Genomic DNA, 22,189 nt, shown 5'->3' with positions numbered 1-22,189 from the left:
CAATATCTCTACATAGGAATAAAACTATATCTCGCTAGCATATTATTATATTCATGGTTCTAGCAAGATACATTAATGCACCAAGTGCACTAGACACAAAAACAAATCATGTATTCCATGATTGCTCTAATTCACATAAGGATTTGTTGAATCTTTATTTAATAATTTTTCTGGGAACCTTAATATGCTTCAAGATAATTTAAATCTTTCAAGGATTTTCATTATGCACATATCAAATGTAGTGTCAGACCAAAATCTGAAATGATTGTATCCACCACAGGAAAACATGTCTCCATATAATCAATACTAGAATATTTAAAAATCTTCTTGTGCCACAAGTCGTCTTTATGTATATCGCCTAGATTTTTTATTTAACTTTTCGTACAAGAATACATTTATACCTCTACTGGCTTTATACTTTCAGGTGTTGGGACTATCCGTCCAACTTCACGTTTTTCAGAAACGTGAAATCAATCTTTCTTGCGTATTTTTCATTTGGCCAATCATCTATCTGTCCACATTCCATGACATATTTGAGCTCCAGATGCTTGTCAATATTAATAATATTGAGCGCTACATTATATCAACAATATCGTCTACGATCACTTTATATCGATTCCATCGTTACCTAATAAAGACATAACTTATTGAGATCTCTTTATCGCATTATTTTCAGGTACCTGAGCCTCTCCCATGAGGTCTTATGAAGTGTTATGTCGTGGTACTCTTCTAGAGCACTTGACTCCTTATTATGACCATCTAGATCATTTGCTCCTCTCCTTATTCAAGGAGTTTTATCTTTGGAACCGATCAGTCTATTACGCTTCATGTGTGCCATAGACGCTGTCCATCATGGACTCTATTCTATTTGGAGCATTAGCTGCAAAATATGATATTTAGCTTTGGGTCAGCAAATTTGCCTGGCAATATTTTGCAAATGAATTATCACTTGAATTTCAAGTTCATATTTTCTTATACGAGGATCTAGGTGTACTCATAATAATTCATTTCATATATTAATTTTTCAGCTGCTCATTTTCTCCCCCTTATGTTGGGATCATCAACACATATCTCAACCTTCTTTGGGGACCCATCTTTGTGCATTGTGATAGAACAATTAAATTATATAGCACATTCATATTTCTAGATGAAAATTATTTGGTTCCTGACCCTGAACCAATTCTGATAGGGAGAATTTATCATAACTTGTTCGCTAGATGCATACAAGTGTTGCGGTATATTATATAATACATCTCATTCCAAATTTCTTTTGAGGTGTTTTGTTCTCATAACCAATGGTTTAGCTATAATATGAGGCATGTTATTTTTGCTAAACCAACTTAGATTTAAATCAACATTATTAACATAAATTATCATAATTTATATTTTTGAATCGTGCTCTAATAATTTGAGCAAGAAACCTTGCAAAATCCAAACTGCAAGTTGATAACAAACGCACATGTGACCATTCAATAGATGTATCTTGTAAAATCATATAATCGTAAACAGTCCACATGGCATGTATATATATATAAGAATCTTTTATTTCTTCAATATATGCCAATGTGAATTCTCATTTAATTTTCGCATCATAATTGAACCGGGATGGCCAACCGGTCATGGTAACTTATATTTGTTCTAGTAAACTTCTAGTTTACTTGTGACATGCGATTCCATCATCATGCTTATACTTGTGTAGTACAAATAGAAGGTAACCTTTTATATTTACCCGATATGATTATAGTAATATGAAGATATTCAATCTTCCTTTCATTTATAGTCTCAATATGCCAACTACTTTGGCTAATATATTTGAAACTCAAAAAGTTTCTTTTGAGACTTACTACAATATCAATATCATGAACAATTTCATTAATCCGGGTAGTAACAAATTAGTTCTTCCGGAGCTCTTAATTGATCTTCTACTATAAGATCTTCTGTTACACCATACATATGGTGAATGTCTCATTCAAGGAGAAAATTATATCATAATAATTGTCATGGTCAAAATCATCATAATCAAAATTATTTCTTACTATAATTTGCCTTTAGTAGTCTTTTATAAGGCATGACAAAATATTTTTTGGCGTACCATATGTACACGACCAATGACATATTCATGTAACCACATTGTAATATTCATTATCTTTATTCCTCTCAAACCTCCCTTAGAGGTGATTTGTGGTATTTATCCAATCATACATAAGCACATTATTATGCATAATCTTTATATATATATATATATATATATATATATATATATATATATATATATATATATATATATATATATTTAATTTCAGGAATGAGTCTGCATTTACAATGCTTATCACAAGTCACATTTTCAAGGAATGGACCATAATCATCTGAACATGCCTCGTATTTATAGACCACACTGATACACATTCCTTCACCTTTGAAAGGATTATTTTGAGAACACCCAATTATTGTTCTTCTTTTTACAATTACCATAATTATGATTATTATTATTTTGATCTTTGGCACGTCCACGTTCATTGGTCAACCATTTATCTTCATTTAGACTTATTATGCACCGCTATCACATTCACTTCAAGAATGGAGCAAATCAAGTGGGACAAGTTTCATGTTTTTTTCGTAAAAAATAGATTATTTTTCTTTAGTCATCACTATATCATCAATATGGTGCATTGGGACTCAAATACAATGCCTTACCCATATAAAAACATGTAAGGCTATAATGCGTTGGGATTTGAACCCAACTCTTATCATTATGGTGCACCAGGACTCAAACCCGATGTCTTACTCTCGTGGTGTATTGGGACTTAAACTCCCCGTCTTACGCTCAGTTAATGGCATAATCGGCCAAAGTGAGCCATGAACCCATCGATTTGCTTTGCCATGATGGATATCACTCTGGATCAATGGATTTTTTGTCACGACCCAAAACTCAACATGTCGTGATGGCGCATATCGCAGTACTAGGCAAGCCGACAACCACAATAACCACACATTTTTAAATTGAAAAAAAAAACATAATGAAATAAGCTTAACAATGAAAAATCTCGTAAATAACCGATAAGAAAATACCACGACTCGATACAAAATCCATCAGAATCTGAGGGTCACTGAATACATGAGTATCTAAATGACGATATAGTCTAACAACAACTATCTGGAAGGATAGAACAATGCAAATAAACTGAAAAGAAGGAGAGTCGAGGTCTGCTGACGCCAAGGCAGCTACCTCAATAGTCTCCAAACAGATGAAGCTCCACATCTAGCAACCGCCGTGTCCATAAGTACTTGGATCTGCACACTAAGTGCAGAATGTAGTATGAGTAAAATCGACTTAATATACTCAATAAGTAACATAATAACCTTAGGCTGAAAGTAGTGACGAGCTCAGATAGGTACAGTCCAAATCCAGATTTTAACAATATAGATTTGACAGAAAAATGACAATAATATCTAAGAGAAAACTCATAATCAGTTTGTACACAATACAAAAATATATACATGCTTCTAATTTTAACAGTTTAAGATCAACACAGATAAAATATGCCAAGTATGACCGATATGAGGAATGTTACATCTCAATATCTACATGCCAAATATGCATGTCACATGTAATGTATCACAATAAAAACCTCACGTACTTACACTCTTAGAGTACTCAATCTGACTGTCATAACTCTCAGTCATCACACACAGTCACTCAGTATTTGTACGGTACATGCGGTCACTGCTGGTATGTTAGACTCCGGAGGGGCGGATCCTGTCCAAACGCTAATAGAACCTGTTGCGGCGCGCAACCCGATCCCTTCATGAATCAATAATACTTGTTGCGATGTGCAACCCGATCCTATCATGAATTAATAAAACTTGCTGCGGCATGTAGCCCGATCCCATCAATATCACTCACAATCAGGCCCTCGACCTCACTCAGTCATCAATCTCTCCAGTCTCTCGGGCTCACAATATTCATGCCAATCAGCCCAAATAATGATACATGATGTAAAAATAAATGATAATAGAGACTAAGAGATGATATGCAAATGATGAATGCAACTGAGTACATAACTGCAATTTAAGCAAATAACTCAACAACAAAAGAACGACCTCTGTGGGTCCCAACAGAACCAACACATAGCCTAAACATAATCTCTAACATGAATCACAACTCAATTTCTCTAACATACGGAGAGTACATGAATAACAACAAGATTCGATGACTAAACAGTTCTACGGTATCAACCGAGTCATAATTACTTCGATGCACGCCCACACGCCCATCACCTACCATGTGTGTCACCTCAACACCAACCAAATAACACATAGTTTGGGGATTCATACCCTTCGTATCAGGTTTAAAAGTATTACTTATCTCAAACCGCGCAAATCCCTACTCCAATAAGCCTTTGCCTCGCAAATCGGCCTCCGAACGACTCGAATCTAGCCACAAACAACTTCATACAATCAACACAATCTATAGAAATCAATTCCATGTGATAAAGCTAGGTTCTTTAAGAAAAGTCAAAAAGTCAACCCTAGGCCCACGTCTCGAAATTCGATAAAATAAATAAAATCCGAACACCCATTCAACAACGAGTCCAACCATACAAAAATTACTAAATTTTGATCCCAACCCGACCTTCAAACCTTCAAATCATAGTTTATGAAGTTTCTACAATTTTTTCCAATTTTTCCCAATTTTTCCAACCCAAAACACAAATTAAATGGTAAAAACAATGATAGATTCATGTATGTTAACCAAATCCGAGTTAGAATTACTTACCCCAATCAATTCCTTGAAAATACCTCCATGAATCACTTCAATCCGAGCTCTCAAAGTCCCAATGTAAAATCATACTCTAACCCTCATTTTTGAAATTTTATATTCTGCCCAGGTGCTCATCTTCGCGATTGCGGAAAGTCCCTCGCTATCGCGAAGAACAAAAATTATGCTGCCTTCAAAGTACTCTTCGCAAACGCGAACAAACCACCACGAACGCGATACACAAAACCATCAACCTACGCGATCTCACGCCTCTTCATGCGATCGCGATGAACAATGCGTGGCATCCAGGCCACCCCTCCTTACTTCTTCGCGAACGCAACACTTACCATGCGTTCGTGTAGCACTGACTCCCTAAGCTTCGCGATCGCAGACCCATTCTCGCGAATGCGTAGAAAAAATCCCCCAGTCAGCAAAACAACCCATCGCAATCGCGGACCTCCACTCGCGATCACGTATAAAGAAACCAGCAACACATGCATCATCAACTTCAGCAAATCTTCTAAGTCAAATTTCAATTCGTTAACCATCCGAAATCCACCCGAGGCCCCGGTACCTCAACCAAACATACCAACAAGTCCTAAAACTTCATACAAACTCGCTCGAAGCCTTAAATCATATCAAACAACACTAAAACCATGAATCGCACATCGATTCAAGCCTAATGAACTTATGAACTTCTAACTTCCAAAACTAATGCTGAAATATACCAAACTAACTCCGATTGACCTCAAATTTTTCACACAAGTCATAATTGACACAACAGACCTATTCTAACTTCCGAAACCAAAATCTGAGCCCGGTAACCATAAAGTCAATTCTCGGTCAAACTTCCCAACTCTCCAAACTTCAACTTTTCCAACTTTCGCTAATTCAAGCCAAAATCATCTACGGACATCCAAATCAATATCCGGACACACTCCTACATCCAAAATTACCATATGGAATTATCGAAACCATCAAAACTTCATTCCGGAGTCATTTATATATAAGTCAACATCCAGTTAACTCTATCAACTTAGGCTTCCAACCTTGGGACTAAGTGTCCCAACTTATTTTGAAACATCCCCGAACCAAACTAACCACTCCGGCAAGTCACATAACAACAAGTGAGTACAAAATAAGTAAAAATGGGGGAGCAGGGCTATAATACTCAAAACGACCAGCCGGGTCGTTATATTTTTCCCTTCTTAAACAAACGTTCGTCCTCGAACGGGTCTAGAATCATACTTGGAGTCTCAATAGGCGTGGATATATGCTCCGCATCTCCCGCTCGGTATCCCAAGTAGCCTCCTCGACTGGCTGACCCCTCCACTGCTCCTTCAGTGAATCCATATTCTTTAACCTCAACTTTTGAACCTGCTAATCCAAAATGGCCACCGGATCCACATCATAAGGCAAATCCCCATCTAACTGAACCGTGCTGAAATCCAAAACATGGGATAGATCACCGAAATAATTCTGGAACATGGAAACATGGAACGCTAGATGAGCACTCGATAGACTAGGCAACAATGCAAGCTTGTAAGCAACCTCCCGAATCCTCTCAATCACCTCAAAAGGCCCAATATACCGAGGGCTCAACTTGCCCTTCTTCCCGAACCTCATAACACACTTCATGGGTGAAACTCTGAGCAATACCTTCTCTCCCACCACGTAAGAAATATCACAAACCTTCTGATTGGCGTAACTCTTCTGTCTAGACTGTGCCTTGCGAAGCCGATCCTGAATCAACTTAACCTTGTCCAAAGAATCCTAAACCAATTCAATACCCAATAGCCTAGACTCACCTAGATCAAAACAACCAACTGGAGACCGACACCGTCTCCCATACAAGGCCTCATACGGAGCTATCTGAATACTCGATTGGTAGCTGTTGTTGTAGGCAAACTCTGCAAGTGGCAGAAATTGATCCCAAGAATCCCAGAAATCCATGACACAAGTGCGTAGCATATCTTTCAATATCTGAATGGTGTGCTATGGTTGTCCGTCCTTCTGAGGGTGAAATGTTATACTCAACTCAACCCGTGTGCCTAACTCTCGCTGCAGTGCTCTCCAAAATTGCGTTGTGAACTGCGTGCCCTAATTTGAAATGATGGACACCAGCACACCGTGTAAGCGAACAATCTCGCAAATGTAGATCTCAGCCAACCACTCCGAAGAATAGGTTGTCCCAACTGGAATGAAATACGCGAACTTAGTCAACCGGTCCATAATAACTCAAATAGCATCAAACTTCTTCAAAGTCTGTGGGAGCCCAACTACAAAGTCCATGGTGATACACTCCCATTTCCACTTCAGAATCTCAATCCTATGAAGCAGACCGCCCAGCCTCTGATGCTCTTACTTCACCTGCTGACAATTTAAGCACCGAGCTACGAACCCCACTATATCTTTCTTCATCCTCCTCCACCAATAGTGCTGCCTCAAGTTCTGATACATTTTTGCGGCACCCGGATGAATGGAATACCGCGAACTATGTGCCTCCTCAAGAATCAACTCACGTAACCCATTTACATTGGGCATACAAATCCGACCCTACATCCGCAACACCCCATCATCCCCAATAGAAACCTCATTTGCATCACCGTGCTGAACTGTGTCCTTAAGGATAAGCAAATGGGGGTCATCATACTGACGCTCTCTGATGCGATCATATAAGGAAGACCGAGAAACCACACAAGCTAGAACCCGACTAGGATCCGAAATATCTAACCTCACGAACTGATTGGCCAAGGCCTGATCATCTTATGCAAGCAGTCTCTCACCAACAGAAATAAATGCAAGGCTACCCATTCTCACCGCTTTTCTACTCAAGACATCAGCCACCACATTGGCCTTCCCGGGACGATACAAAATGGTAATATCATAGTCCTTTAATAGTTCCAACCATCGCCGCTGCCTCAAATTTAGATTCTTTTATTTGAACAATTGCTGAAGACTCCGATGATCTGTAAATACCTCACATGGCACGCCGTAGAGATAATGCCTCCAAATCTTCAATGCATGGACCATGGCTGCCAACTCCAAATCATGAATGGAGTAGTTCTTCTCATGAGTCTTCAACTGGCGTGAGGCATAAGCAATCACTCTACCCTCCTGCATCAAGACACACCCAATGCCCCGAGAAGCATCGGAATACACCGTAAAAGAACCCGATTTTGAAGGCAAAACTAGAACTGGAGTTGTGGTCAAGGCAATCTAGAGCTTCTGAACGCTCTTCTCACACTCATCCGACCACCTGAATGGAGCACCCTTCTAGGTCAACCTGGTTAAAGGAGCTGCAATGGATGAGAAACCCTCCACGAAGTGACAATAATATCTGGCCAAGCCGAGAAAACTTTGAATCTCCGTTGCTGAAGACGGTCTGGGCCAACTCTGAACCGCATCTATCTTCTTTGGATCCACCTTAATCCCCTCACTGGACACCACATGCCCCAAGAACGCCACTGAACCGAGCTAAAACTCATATTTGGAGAACTTGGCATAATGTTTCTCCTCCCTCAACCTCTGTAGTACAATCCTCAGATACTGAGCATACTCCTCTTGGCTAGGTGAGTACACTAGGATATCATCAATAAATACTATGACAAACGAATCAAGATATGGTTGGAATACACTGTTCATCAGATGCATGAATGCTGTTGGGGTATTGGTCAGCCCAAAAGACATCACAAGGAACTCATAGTGACCATAGTGGGTCCTGAATGTCGTCTTTAGAATATCCGAGTCCCGAATCTTCAACTGATGATAGCCAGACCTCAAATCAATCTTAGAGAACACTCTAGCTTCCTGAAGCTGGGCAAATAAGTCATCAATGCGCGACAAAGGATATTTGTTCTTAATTGTAACTTTGTTCAATTGCCTATAGTCGATGCACATCCACATAGTACCATCATTCTTCTTCACAAACAGAACTGGTGCACCCCAATGCGACATACTAGGCCTAATGAACCCCTTATCAAGAAGCTCTTGAAGCTGCTCTTTCAATTCCTTCAACTCTACTGGTGTCATACGATACGGAGGGATAGAAATGGGCTGAGTGCCCAGCACCAGGTCAATACGAAAATCAATGTCCCTGTCGAGTGGCATGCCCGACAGGTCTGCAGAAAACACATCTGGAAAGTCTTGTACTACCGGAACAGAATCAATAGTAGGAGTATCAGCACCAACGTCCCTCACAAAATCCAAATATGACAAACACCCCTTCCTAACCATCAGTTAGGCCTTCATATATGAAATCACCCTGCTGGGAACATAGTCCAGAGAACCTCTCCACTCGATCCTTAGTGACCCCGGCATTGCCAACATCACGGCCTTAGCGTAATAATCCAGAATAGCATGACATGGGGACAACAAATACATGCTCATAATCACGTCAAAATCAACCATACTAAGCAATAAGAGATCAACTCTAGTCTCCAATCCCCCAATAGTCACCACACACGACCGATACACACAGTCTATAACAATAGAATCGCCCATCGGCATAAATACATGAACAAGTAAAAGTAAGGACTCACTGGGTATATCTAGATACCGAGCAAAATATAATGATACAAACGAATAAATGGAATGGGGATCAAATAATAAAGAAGCATCCATATGGCATACCGAGACAATACATGTGATCAGTGCGTCTGAAGCAACGACCTTTGGCCTGGCAGGGAAAGCATAACATCGAGCATGACTGCCACCTGATCGGCCTCCCCCTCTAGGGCGACCTCTAACTGCCTGACCCCCATCCTGATATGGCTGAGCGTGTGGTGAAGTAACTAGTGTAGAAGTCGCAGCCTAACTCCTATGCTAAATTGGACCTCCCAAACGACGGGGACAATACCTCTTCACATGACCAAACTCTCCACACTCAAAGCAACCCCACTCTGACAATGGCGACAGGTACTGAAGCGGACCTCGAGAACCAGAATAACTACTAGAGGGACTTGTAGCAGATGAACCCTGAACTGATAGAGCACGAGATGAACTCTGAGCTGGGAGGGTACTGAGAGATGACTGACCCAGACGAGCATTATATGAACCATGGCTAGCTGATGCACCACGATGAACTGGACGAGCCATCTGAGCGGGCCTATAAGGACGACCCATGCGGTGGTGGGACTGCCCTCCAGAAGAAACACCGCTGAAACCACCCAACCACGAGGCCTTTTGGCCTCCCTCTCCTCACGCTCCTGACTATGAACCTGCTTTAGCCGTCTAGCAATATTGACCACCTCGTCGAACCTAGCACCTAATGCAATCTCTCTAGTCATGACAAAGCATAGTCCATAATTCAGGCCATCAATGAACCTCCTAATCCTCTCCCTCTTTGTGGGAACCAACCAGATCGCGTGACGAGCTAACTCTGAAAATCTCATCTCATACTGGGTCACGGACATACCCTCCTGGAGTAACTACTCAAATTGCCTATGCCACTCCTCCCGGTGGGTCTGTGGTACAAACTTCTCCAAGAAGAGAACAGAGAACTTGTGCCACGTAAGTGGTGCAGCACCGGCTGGCCTACTCAACTCATATGCCTCCCACCATCTGAAGGCTGCCCCTGATAGCTGAAAAGTAGTAAATGAGACTCCACTAGTCTCCAGAATACCCGCCGTGTGAAAAATCCGCTGGCACCTGTCCAAGAAATCTTGAGCATCCTTTGACTCAACCCCACTGAAAGATGGAGGCTTGGGCCTCCCAAACCGCTCTATCCTGTTATGTTCCTCGTCACTCATCGATGGACCCACCTAGGCCTGAGCAGCTGAAACTGGCTGGGCTGGTAGTACCCCCGGTATCTCAAGTCCCTGCTAAACCTGCTTTGGAGTACGGGCAGCGGGAGTTTGAGCACCTCCCCCGGCCTAAGAAGTGGCTGGTGTGGCCTTAACTGAAATCGCCCGAGCAAGGCTAGTGCATACAGTCAATATCTGGGCCAGAGCCTCTTGAAGGCCTAGAATCACAATGTGCACAACTGGTGCCTAATCTGGTCCCACCGGCTCAACCACATCTGGGATTTGCTCTTGAGCTGGAGCAACTGGTGGGTCTATAGGTGTTGCTCTAGCTGCTGTACGAGCTGTACCTCGGCCTCAATCGCAGCTCCGGCCTATCATGGCCCTAGCTGGTGGTACTGGTGGCTGTCTGCCCGATCCGGTAACACATGTCCTCGCCATTTTTGAGAGAATAGAATAGCAGAAGTTTAGTTTCTGGAATGACAAGAATACAAGAAAGTAAGTCTTTCTAAGGGTTTGGTAGCCTCTCGAAGCTAAGTACAGACGTATCCGTACCGATCCGCAAGACTCTACTAAACCTACTCATGACTTTTGAGACCTATGTAACCTAGGTTCTGATATCAACTTATCACGACCCAAAACTCAACATGTGGTGATGACACCCATCGCAGTACTAGGCAAGACGACAACCACAAATAACCACGCATTTTTAAATTGAAAAAAAACATAATGAAATAAGCTTAACAGTGAAAAATCTCATAAATAACCGTTAAGAAAATACCGCGACTAGATAAAAAATCCTCCAGATTTGGGTGTCACTGAGTACATGAGTATCTAAATGACAATACAGTCTAACTGATAAAAATAACTATCTAGAAGGATAGAACAGTGCAAATAAACTGAAAAGAAGGAGAGTCGAGGTCTGCGGACGCCAAGGCAGCTACCTCAATAGTCTCCAAGCAGATGAAGCTCCACATCTAGCAACCGCCGTGTCCAGTAGTACCTGGATCTGCACGCGAAGTGCAGAGTGTAGTATGAGTAAAATCGACCCAATATACTCAATAAGTAACATGACTAACCTTGGGCTGAAAGTAGTGACGAGCTTAGATAGGTACAATCCAAATCCAGATTTTAACAATATAGATATGACAGAAAAATGACAATAATATCTAAGAGAAAACTTATAATCAGTTTGTACACAATACAAAAATATATACATGCTTCCAAGTTTAATAGTTTAAGCTCAACACAGATAAAATATGCCAAGTATGACCGATATGAGGAATGTTACATCTCAATATCTACATGTCAAATGTGCATGTCACATGTAATGTATCACAATGATAACCTCACGTACTCACATTCTTAGAGTACTCAACCTGACTGTCTCAACTCTCACTCATCACATACAGTCACTCAGTATTGTACGGTACCTGCGGTCACTGCTAGTATGTCAGACTCCGGAGGGGCGGATCCTGCCCAAACGCTAATAAAACCTGCTGCGGCACGCAACCCGATCCCTTCATGAATCAATAATACTTATTACGGCGTGCAACCCAATCCTATCATGAATCAATAAAACTTGTTGCGGCGTATGGACCGATCCTATCATGAATCAATAAAATTTGTTGCGGTGTGCAGTCCAATCCCATCAATATCACTCACAATCAGGCTCTCGGCCTCACTCAGTCATCAATCTCTCTAGTCTCTCGAGCTCACAACACTCATGCTAATCAGCCCAAATAATGATACATGATGTAAAAATAAATGATAAGAAAGACTAAGAGATGATATGCAAATGATGAATGCGACTAAGTATATAACTGCAATTTAAGAAAATAACTCAACAACAAAACAACGACCTTTGTGGGTCCCAACAGAACCAACATATAGCCTAAACATGATCTCTAACATGAATCACAGCTCAATTTCTCTAACATACGGAGAATAAATGAATAATAACAAGATTCGATGACTAAACAGTTCCACGGTATTAACTGAGTCACAATTACTACAGTGCATGATATAATGATCCGATCAATTATTTTGAGTTTTAAGGTTCTATTCAGTGGTTCGAGGTCTTGAGTAGCTTCGTATTGTTTATTAAAACTTGTGTGCATGGTCGGATTTGATTTTCGAATGGTTCGGAATGAATTTGGATTAGTGGTTCTCACTTAAGAAGCTTAAGTTGAAAATATTGACTGAGGGTTGACTTTTGTGAAAATGATCCCGAAATAGTGTTTTGATGGCTCCAATAGGTTCGTATCGTGATTTTGGACTTTAGCGTATGTCCGGAATCGAATTCGGAGGTCCGTAGGTTGATTTGATAGAAATCGGACGCGCAGTTGTATTTTTAGAAGTTCTTGAGTTTCATGTTGAATTCATGTATTTTGAGGTCTGATTCATGGTTTCGAATGTTATTTTGATGATTTAATCGCACGATCAAGTTCGTGTTATGTTTTTAGACTTGTATTGATGTTTGGTTTAGAGCCCTGAGGGCTCGGGTGAGTTTCAGACGCGTTTTGGAATGTTTGGAAGAGTTTGGAAATTTGCTGGTGTGATCTGATGCCTCAGGTCTCGCATTTGCGAGATTAGAATCGCTATTGTGATATTAAGATGTAGATTGTTGTGTTCGCATTTGCGAACAATGAGTTCACATTTGCGAAGATGGGGCTAGACCAAGCTGTCTCACAATTGCCATCATTCAGGTCGCATTTGCGAGGTGTCCCTTGTTCGTTTTTGCGAACATTATGTCGCATTTGCAATTGTAGCAGGGGTGTGAGGGACTTCGCATTTGCGATAGTTTTTTCTCATTTGTGGGGTTCGCATTTGCGAACCTTAGGTCGCAATTGTGACACCTGCGATAGGACATAAGAGCTGAGGGACGAGATTTTGGTCTCATTTTCATATTTTGGAACCCTAGACTGGGTATGAGGCGATTTTGAAGAGGGATTTTCATCTACAAAATTTGGGTAAGTGATTCTAATCTATTTCTAATCATATTCCTTCATTATACCTTGGATTTTAACATCAAAATCATGTGAATCAAAGTGAAAATTTGTGAAACTTTGTCAAGTTTTTGAAAAATAAGAATTTGAGTTTTGAGAGTAGATTTGGACTCGAATTTTGAAACTAGTCACATATATGAACTTGTAGGGTCATATGTAGTCGGAATCTACCATTGGACCCAGATTTTGACCGGACGAGCTCGGGGTTGACTTTTATTTACTTTTGAGCAATTATGTAAAGATCATAGCTTTAATTGTTGGAATTGATTTCTCTTGCATTATTTGATGTAATTAAGCCGATTTTTGACTAGATTTGTACCGAGTGGAGGTGAATTATAAAGAAAAAGCTATTTTTGAAAATTTATTGAGGGCTTTTGAGTTAAGTATCTTGCCTAACGTTGTGTGGGTCCGTAGGAATTTATTGCTTTGTACTATTTGAACTACGTGAAAGACGTGTACACGAGGTGACGAGTGTGTACACAGCTTATATGTGGAAATTTGACCGGATTAGACTCTTAGGTTCTTATGTTCATTAAAAATGAAGTTGTCTTATCTTGTTAAATCCTCCATTTGTTAAATTCACCCTTACGTATCTTATTTGAAGTTGATTGATTCATGTCCTATCTTTGTTGCCAAATATACTCTTATATGCCTTAATTGAGGTTGTTTCCTCTTTTATTGCTATATTATCTCTTCCGTAATTGATTTACCTTAATTGAAGTTATTGTTATATCTTCCGTAATTACTTAACCTTAATTGAAGTTATTGTTATCCTTTTCATAGTTGGCTTATCCTTATTTGGAATCATTGTTACATGTTATCCCCCTTATCATTGAGTTGTACATACTTAGAATCATTGTTACATGCTATCTCTCTTATCGTCGAGTTGTACTTATTTGGAGACATTGTTACATGTTATCCCTTCAGTTGTTGAGTTACTCTTATTGGATATCGTTGTTACACATTATCCATCCCATTGTTGAGTTATTCTTATTTGAAACCATTATTACTTGTTATATCTTTCATTGTGAGTTCGTTCTTGCGTTTCTTTGTATTTTGCAATTCTTGTGTTGATTTACTTGTTATACTCTCATGTTATTGTTGTTGTTATTATTGTACTCAGTGTTGTCGAACCGAGGGCTATGTGTGGTTGTAGTATTGGAATTATTTTGAGAAAATATTGTGGCATATGGGCACATGTGGTGCAAGTAATTATATTGTGTTGTTATGTTTTTGTCACACGTGATATTGTTGAGAGGATTGTCGGGGTGTTCGCACGTGAGTTGTCCATGCTATTATTATCATTGATATTTGCACATGTGGCATGACAAGGTGGAAATATATATATATATATATATATATATATATATATATATATATATATATATATATATATATATATATATATATGTGTGGGTTGCGCATGGGGTTTGCGCATGTGACGAGATAAGGAGGAAATATTATTATGTGTGTGTGGCGAGACAAGGCGGGTATTTAATTTATTGTTGCGCACGTGGCGAGACGAGGAGGGCTATGTAAGGTATGATTTATGATGGCCTGGGGGCGTTGTTATTGAAGATATTAGTGTAGTGGTGTGCCTACCTTATGTGAGTTATGCATTTTAAGTTTCGTTGTGTTGTTTCCTATGTACTATTCATTGTCTTTGCTCTAGTTGTTGACTTGAGTTGTGATAGAACACTTGCACAAGCATACACGTAACTTATCACTCATATCGGTTTAAGAAGATGAATCCTGATATATGTTGATCATCTACATTTATTCTCGGTTACTTGCCTTCTGTGTGAGAGTTATACTATTGGCACGTGAGTTGTCTGTGCGGTCATGAGTTATTGTTATTGTTGGCACATGAGTTATCCGTGCAGTCATGAGTTACTGTTATTGTAGGCACGTGAGTTGTTCATACGGTTATGAGTCATTGTTATTGTTGCACGTGAGTTGTCCGTGCGGTTATGAGAAATTGCCACTCCCTTAGCACGTGAGGTGTCCGTGCAAATATGAGGTATTAATGATATTGGCACGTGAGTTGTCCGTGCGATTGTGAATTGTAATGTGGGCACAAGATGCCAAATAATTAGGGTTTGTGAATTGGGACCCGTTAATTAAAATATTGAGGTGTGTTACCTCAGGGAAACTCTTGAATAGATCTTCACAAACAACTTCATACAATCAATACAAACTATAGGAATCAATTCCATATGATAAAGCTAGGTTCTTTAACAAAAGTCAAAAAGTTAACCCCGGGCCCACGTTTCGGAATCCGACAAAATTAAAAAAATTCGAACACCCATTCAACTAGTCCAACCATACCAAAATTACTCAATTCTGATCCCAACTCGACCTTCAAATCTTCAAATTATAGTTTATGAAATTTTTACAATTTTCCCAATTTTTCCAACTAAAAATAATAATTAAATGGTAAAAACAATGATAGATTTATATACATTAACTAAATCCGAGTTAGAATCACTTACCCCAATCAATTCGTTGAAAATCCCTCTAAGAATCGTCTTAATCCGAGGTCCCAAAGTCCCAATGTGAAATAATACTTTAAACCTCGTTTTTGAAATTTTATATTCTGCCCAGGTGCTCCTCTTCGCGATCGGGGAAAGTCCCTCGCGATCGCGAAGAACAAAAATTATGCTGCTCTCAAAGTAATCTTCGCAAACGCGAACAAACCTCCGCGAATGCGATGCACAGAACCATCAACCTACGCGATCGCACGCCTCTTCACGCGATCGCGATGAACAATGCGTGGCTTCCAGGAAACCCCTCCTTCCTTTTTCGCGAACACAACACCTACCACGCGTTTGCATAGCACTAACTCCCCAGGCTTCGCGATCGCAGACCCATTCTCGCGAACGCGTAGAACAAATCCCCCAGTCACCCAAACAACCCTTCACAATCGCAGACCTCTACTCGCGATCGCGTATAAGGAAACCAGCAACACATGCATCAACAACTTCAGCAAATCTTCTAAGTCAAATTTTAATCTGTTAACCATCCGAAATCTATCCGAGGCCCCTGGGACCTCAACCAAATATATCAACAAGTCCTAAAACCTCATACGAACTCGTTCAAAGTCTCAAATCATATCAAACCACATTAAAACCACTAATCGCATATCGATTCAAGTCTAATGAACTTATGAACTTCTAACTTCCAAAACTAATACCGAAACATACCAAACCAAATCCGATTGACCTCAAATTTTGCACACTAGTCATAATTGACACAACGGACCTATTCCAACTCCGCGAATCAAAATCCGAGCCCGGTAACTACAAAGTCAACTCTCGGTCAAACTTCTCAACTCTCCAAACTTTAACTTTTCCAACTTTCGCCAATTCAAGCCAAAATCATCTACGGACCTCCAAATCAATATCTGGACACACTTCTAAGTCCAAAATCACCATACAGAACTATCAGAACCATCAAAACTCTATTCCGGGGTTATTTATATATAAGTCAACATCTGTTCAACTCTTCCAACTTAGTCTTTCAACCTTGGGACTAATTATCCCAACTCATTCCGAAATATTTTCGGAACCAAACCAACCACCCCGTCAAGTTATATAACAACAAATGAGCACAGAATAAGGAATAAATGGGAACATGGCTATAATACAATGGTCATTACATTTTCTTTACCCCCAAATCCTTCATTTTCTGTCTTGTTATTAATTTCTATTTTATTACACCCATATACAAATAGGGAGGTGTCGTGCCATAGAGTACATCATATTAAGCATCTATATATTAAAATATACAGAAACATATATACATTTATTGAAATATAAAAACTGTTAGCCGAAAGAAACCATCCAAGAAGAATATACTGTCTCGTAAAATAAAGAGTTACTAGTACTGTTACTTTATTATGTATCACAATGATTAGGTATATTCAGTTTTCAGAAAGTTAATAAGAAGCAAGAATATTTTGCTCGACAGTTTACACATTCCTATAAGCTAGCTAGCTATATAACATAATGATATCACTATTGCCAAGTTCCAGCAAAGTCACAGTACTTCTAATATTTTAGCCTTTGCTTTTCAAGTCATTAGTTCATATAATTAGATGAAGAATTCAATGAAGGCAGTAAACAACAACAAGGAAAGAATTGATTAGTTTAACGACTATTCTGATCAAACACATATATGTCCGTGAAACTAAAAGGCCATGAGGATTGTACCAAAGTATAAATTATTTGACAGTTTCTAATGGAACTAAGCTCCAATGTTAAATAAAGTAAAAATCGTACTGGATTTTCATACCAAAGATGGAGCAGAAATGATACAATGTGAATTACTTGAAATATTATCCTTGTCTGATAAGAGATATAACAAATAAAGACATATCTTTCCAGTTTCTTATTTCACTAGATATAATTAAAAAAAAATTTCAATTAACAATTGCACATAAAGTTAATGCAAAGATATGAAAGAGTGAATCTACATTATCATCCAAGACATTTTTCATTGTACTTGATTTCATTATCTGCTTATAATTCTAACTTACCAACGATATGAAATGTCAACTTATCACTTGGTAAAGCAACAAAAGCAATTGTAGCTCCCATGGAAGGCTTTCATCTCTCATAGGAAGTATAAGAAGAATATAATAATTCGTGCTGGTAACGTGTTAAGAAACTAAGCTCAAAGTAACAATATAAAATAAGAAAATAGACAAGAAGTGTAAAGAGGAAAGGAAATAACTTTCTTATTTCATCAAGTATTTTTAAGTGTGTGTAATATCACTTCTCACCGTCTATTTATAGTATTACATAGAGGTATACAAAAGAATGACATAAACATGACATTAAATATTTGAGATCATGGGGAGGTTATGGAGGTATGAGAGTTACAATCATAACTGAGTTTTTGACAAATATTATCCCTTATCTTTGAGGGTAGGTCTATTTTGAGATCATGGGGAGGTTATGGAGGTATGAGAGTTACAATCATAACTGAGTTTTTGACAAATATTATCCCTTATCTTTGAGGGTAGGTCTATTTTGGTCCCTCAAATATAACCCTGAGCATATTTAGTCCCTTACGTATGTTAAAATGGAGTACCTTTAGTCTCGCTGACACAATATGTTCAAAAACTAACGGTGTTAACCAACTCAGATTCATGAAGCTAATCTTCTACTCTGAAGCAAAACGTTTCCTCTCCTTTTATTAGATAACGCAAATTATCACTTTAATTCCTCATTTTTAGATAATGCCTTCTAAAATTTTGACATTAAAAATATCCCCTTCTGTGCTAGTTTTCAATGAGAAAATGACACTGTATAGCTGCTGCAAAAATAATAGCCGAAAAATATATAAAATTTGTATATATATACATTTAAAAATTTCGGTTGATTTTTCCAAAAAGAAAAGTTAAAATTTGAAAGAAAGAGAGCTGCCAGGATCTCTTCTAGGCATATTATTGAAGCAAACGAATAACCAGATTGTATTATCACTTTTAGCACGTGCCAGAAACTATTTACATCTGTTAGCGGAAAAAGTATATAAAATTTATATAATTTTTGTATATTAACATACAATATATATATATATATATATATATATATATATATATATATATATATATATATATATATATATAATATAATTTTCGGCTATTATTTTTACAACGGCTATACAATGTCATTTTTTTATTGAAAACTGGCACAGAGGGGATATTTTTAAGGTCCAAATTTTAGAAGACATTATCTAAAAATAAGGAATTAAAGTGATAATTTGCGTTATCCAATAAAAGGAGAGGAAACGTTTTATATTAGAGCAGAAGATTTAGTTCATGAATCAGAGTTGGGTAACACCGATAGTTTTTGAACATATTGTGTCAGTGAGATTAAATGTACTCCATTTTAGCATAGTAAGGGACTAAATATGCTCAGGGTTATATTTGAGGGACCAAAATAGACCTACACTCAAAGATAAGGGACAATATTGGCCAAAAAACTCACCATAACTCCATAAGTATTGAAGTGGTGGTGTTATGGAGATAATGGAGAAGCGTAGTAGGTATATTACTCATTTATGAGTTATGGACATCCACCATTAGATAATTATTTATAATAGATATATTTAAGACTCATTAATATTTTTCGTACAAGCTAATATTAACGTGATTTTAACTTTAGCACTATAAATTATAATTCATAGGGCATTCTCTTGACTATTCAATTAGCTGTTATATGGATACTTAAGTTTTGCAAAATTTCGTTTGATTCAACATTTAATTTTTTTTTTTTTACCTTTTGTTATGAGATTAAAACTTGGCCCGTTTGATCAAGTTTCTCAAATTTACTACTTACGGAATTTTAACTTAGCTATACTATTTTTAAAATTTATTTATCCTTACTATTGAAGTTTTATCAGGTTCTATTGTTCTCGCTTAGAATTTGCTATTTGTAAATATTGGACTCGTGTGAGTTGGTACCTCCCGTTTTTCAGTTTTCCTTTGTTGTGTTAGTTAAATTGTTGTCAGCTTAGTTATATTGTGTGTGATAGTGATTCCCCTTACTCTGTCGTAGGTATAGTGGCTGTGGTCTGGGATGGTCGAGTGAGGTCATGTCCTCGGGGGGAACGGGGGGTGGGGCGGGAGGTAGGGGAGGAATTAGGGGTGGGGCAGGAGGCAAGGGAGGTAAAGGGAACAAGGGTGTGTGTAGGTTGAGAATTAGTTCATGGAATGTAGGTACATCGACGGGTAAGTCTATAGAGTTGGCGAAGATCCTCCAGAAGAGGAGAGTCAATATAGCGAGTGTCCAGGAGACTAGGTGGGTAGGGTCGAGGCGAAGGACGCGGACGGGTATAAACTTTGGTATTCAGGAGTCCAGAAAGGTAAGAATGGAGTGGGCATCTTGGTGGATAGGGAACTTAGAGAGTCTGTGGTCGAGGTTAGACGAGTGAATGATAGATTGATGATTATTAAGTTGGTAGTTGGAGAGTGCACCCTAAACGTCGTTAGCACCTATGCGCCGCATGTGGGCCTAGATGATGAGGTTAAACGACGCTTCTGGGAGGGATTAGATGAGATTGTGCGTCAGGTTCCGCTTACTGAGAAGCTATTCATATGAGGGGATTTCAATGGGCATATTGGGTCAACTGCAGGTGGTTATGGCGAGGTGCATGGAGGCTTCGGTTTTGGGTAGAGGAACATAGGAGGTACATCATTGTTGGACTTCGCTAAGGCTTTTGGGTTGGTGATTGTGAACTCTAGTTTTCCAAAGAGGGAGAGGCATTTGGTTACTTTTCAAAATACGCTGGAGAAGACTCATATTGTCTATCTCCTCCTCAGGAGAGGTGTCAGAGGACTGTGCAAGGATTGCAAGGTGATTCCGGGTGAGATACTCGCGACGCAACATAGGCTCTTGGTGATGGACGTTGGTATTATGTTAAAGAGGAGGAAAAGGTGTACTCGAGGAAGTCTGAGAATCAGGTGGGGAGCCTTAACTAAGGATAAAGCCCAAGAGTTGGAGGGGCGGTTGTCGGCTATGGGAGCTTGGAGGAGCAGTGGTGGCGCGAGCACTATGTGGTCAGCGACAGCAGACTGTATTAAGAAGCCTGCACGAGAGGTGTTAGGAGTCTCGATGGGCATCTCTGGTGGGCACAAAGGAGATTGGTAGTGGAATGAAGTGATTCAAGGTAAAGTAGAAGCTAAGAAGGTGGCGTACCTGAAGTTAGTGGGGAGCATAGATAAGGAGGAGAGGCGAGGATGCATGGAGAGGTATAAGACAGCTAGGAAGGAGGCTAAGCTGGAGGTCACAGAGGCTAAGACTGCGACATATGGTCGTATGTATTAGGAACTGGGGAAAAAAGGCGGGGAGAAGAAGTTATTCCGGCTGGCCAAGTTGAGAGAGAGGAAGGCTCGGGATTTGGACCAAGTGAGATGCATCAAGGACGAAGATGGTAGAGTATTAATGGAAGATGCCCAGATTAAGAGGAGATGGCAGACTTACTTTCATAAACTTCTGAATGAAGAAGGGGATCAGGATATTGTGCTAGGCGAATTGGAGCATTCTGAGAGTCACCGTGACTTTGGGTACTGCAGGCGTATCGAGGTTGATGAGGTCGTGGGAGCTATGCGTAAGATTAGTAGGGACAGAGTGACCGGGCCAGATGAGATTCCGGTGGAATTTTGGAAGTATGTGGGGAGAGCAGGTTTGGAGTGGTTGACTAGGTTGTTTAATGTTATTTTGAAGGCGAAGAGGATGCCGGATGAGTGGAGGTGGAGTACGGTGGTCCCATTGTATAAGAGCAAAGGTGATATTCAGAGTTGTAACAATTATAGGGGTATCAAATTACTGAATCATACCATGAAAGTGTGGGAGAGGGTGGTTGAAGTGTGGGTGAGGATGACAGTGCCTGTATCCGACAACCAGTTCGGGTTCATGTCGGATCGTTCGGCTACAGAAGCTATACACCTTGTTAGGAGGTTGGTGGAACTGTACAGAGAGAGGAAGAAAGATTTGCACATGGTCTTTATTGACATAGAGAAAGCGTATAGTAAGGTTCCTAGAGAAGTTCTCTGGAGATGCTTGGAGGCAAAATGTGTATTGGTTCCCTACATTATGGCGATTAAGGACATGTATGATGGGGCTAAGACTCAGTTTAGGACAGTAGGAGGCGACTCTGAGCATTTTTCGGTTGTA

The sequence above is a fragment of the Nicotiana tomentosiformis genome, chromosome 4 (genome assembly GCF_000390325.3).
Source record: "Nicotiana tomentosiformis chromosome 4, ASM39032v3, whole genome shotgun sequence".
Lineage (NCBI taxonomy): Eukaryota > Viridiplantae > Streptophyta > Magnoliopsida > Solanales > Solanaceae > Nicotiana > Nicotiana tomentosiformis.
The sequence above is the reverse complement of the archived record's forward strand: the minus strand, read 5'-3'. Positions refer to the sequence as shown.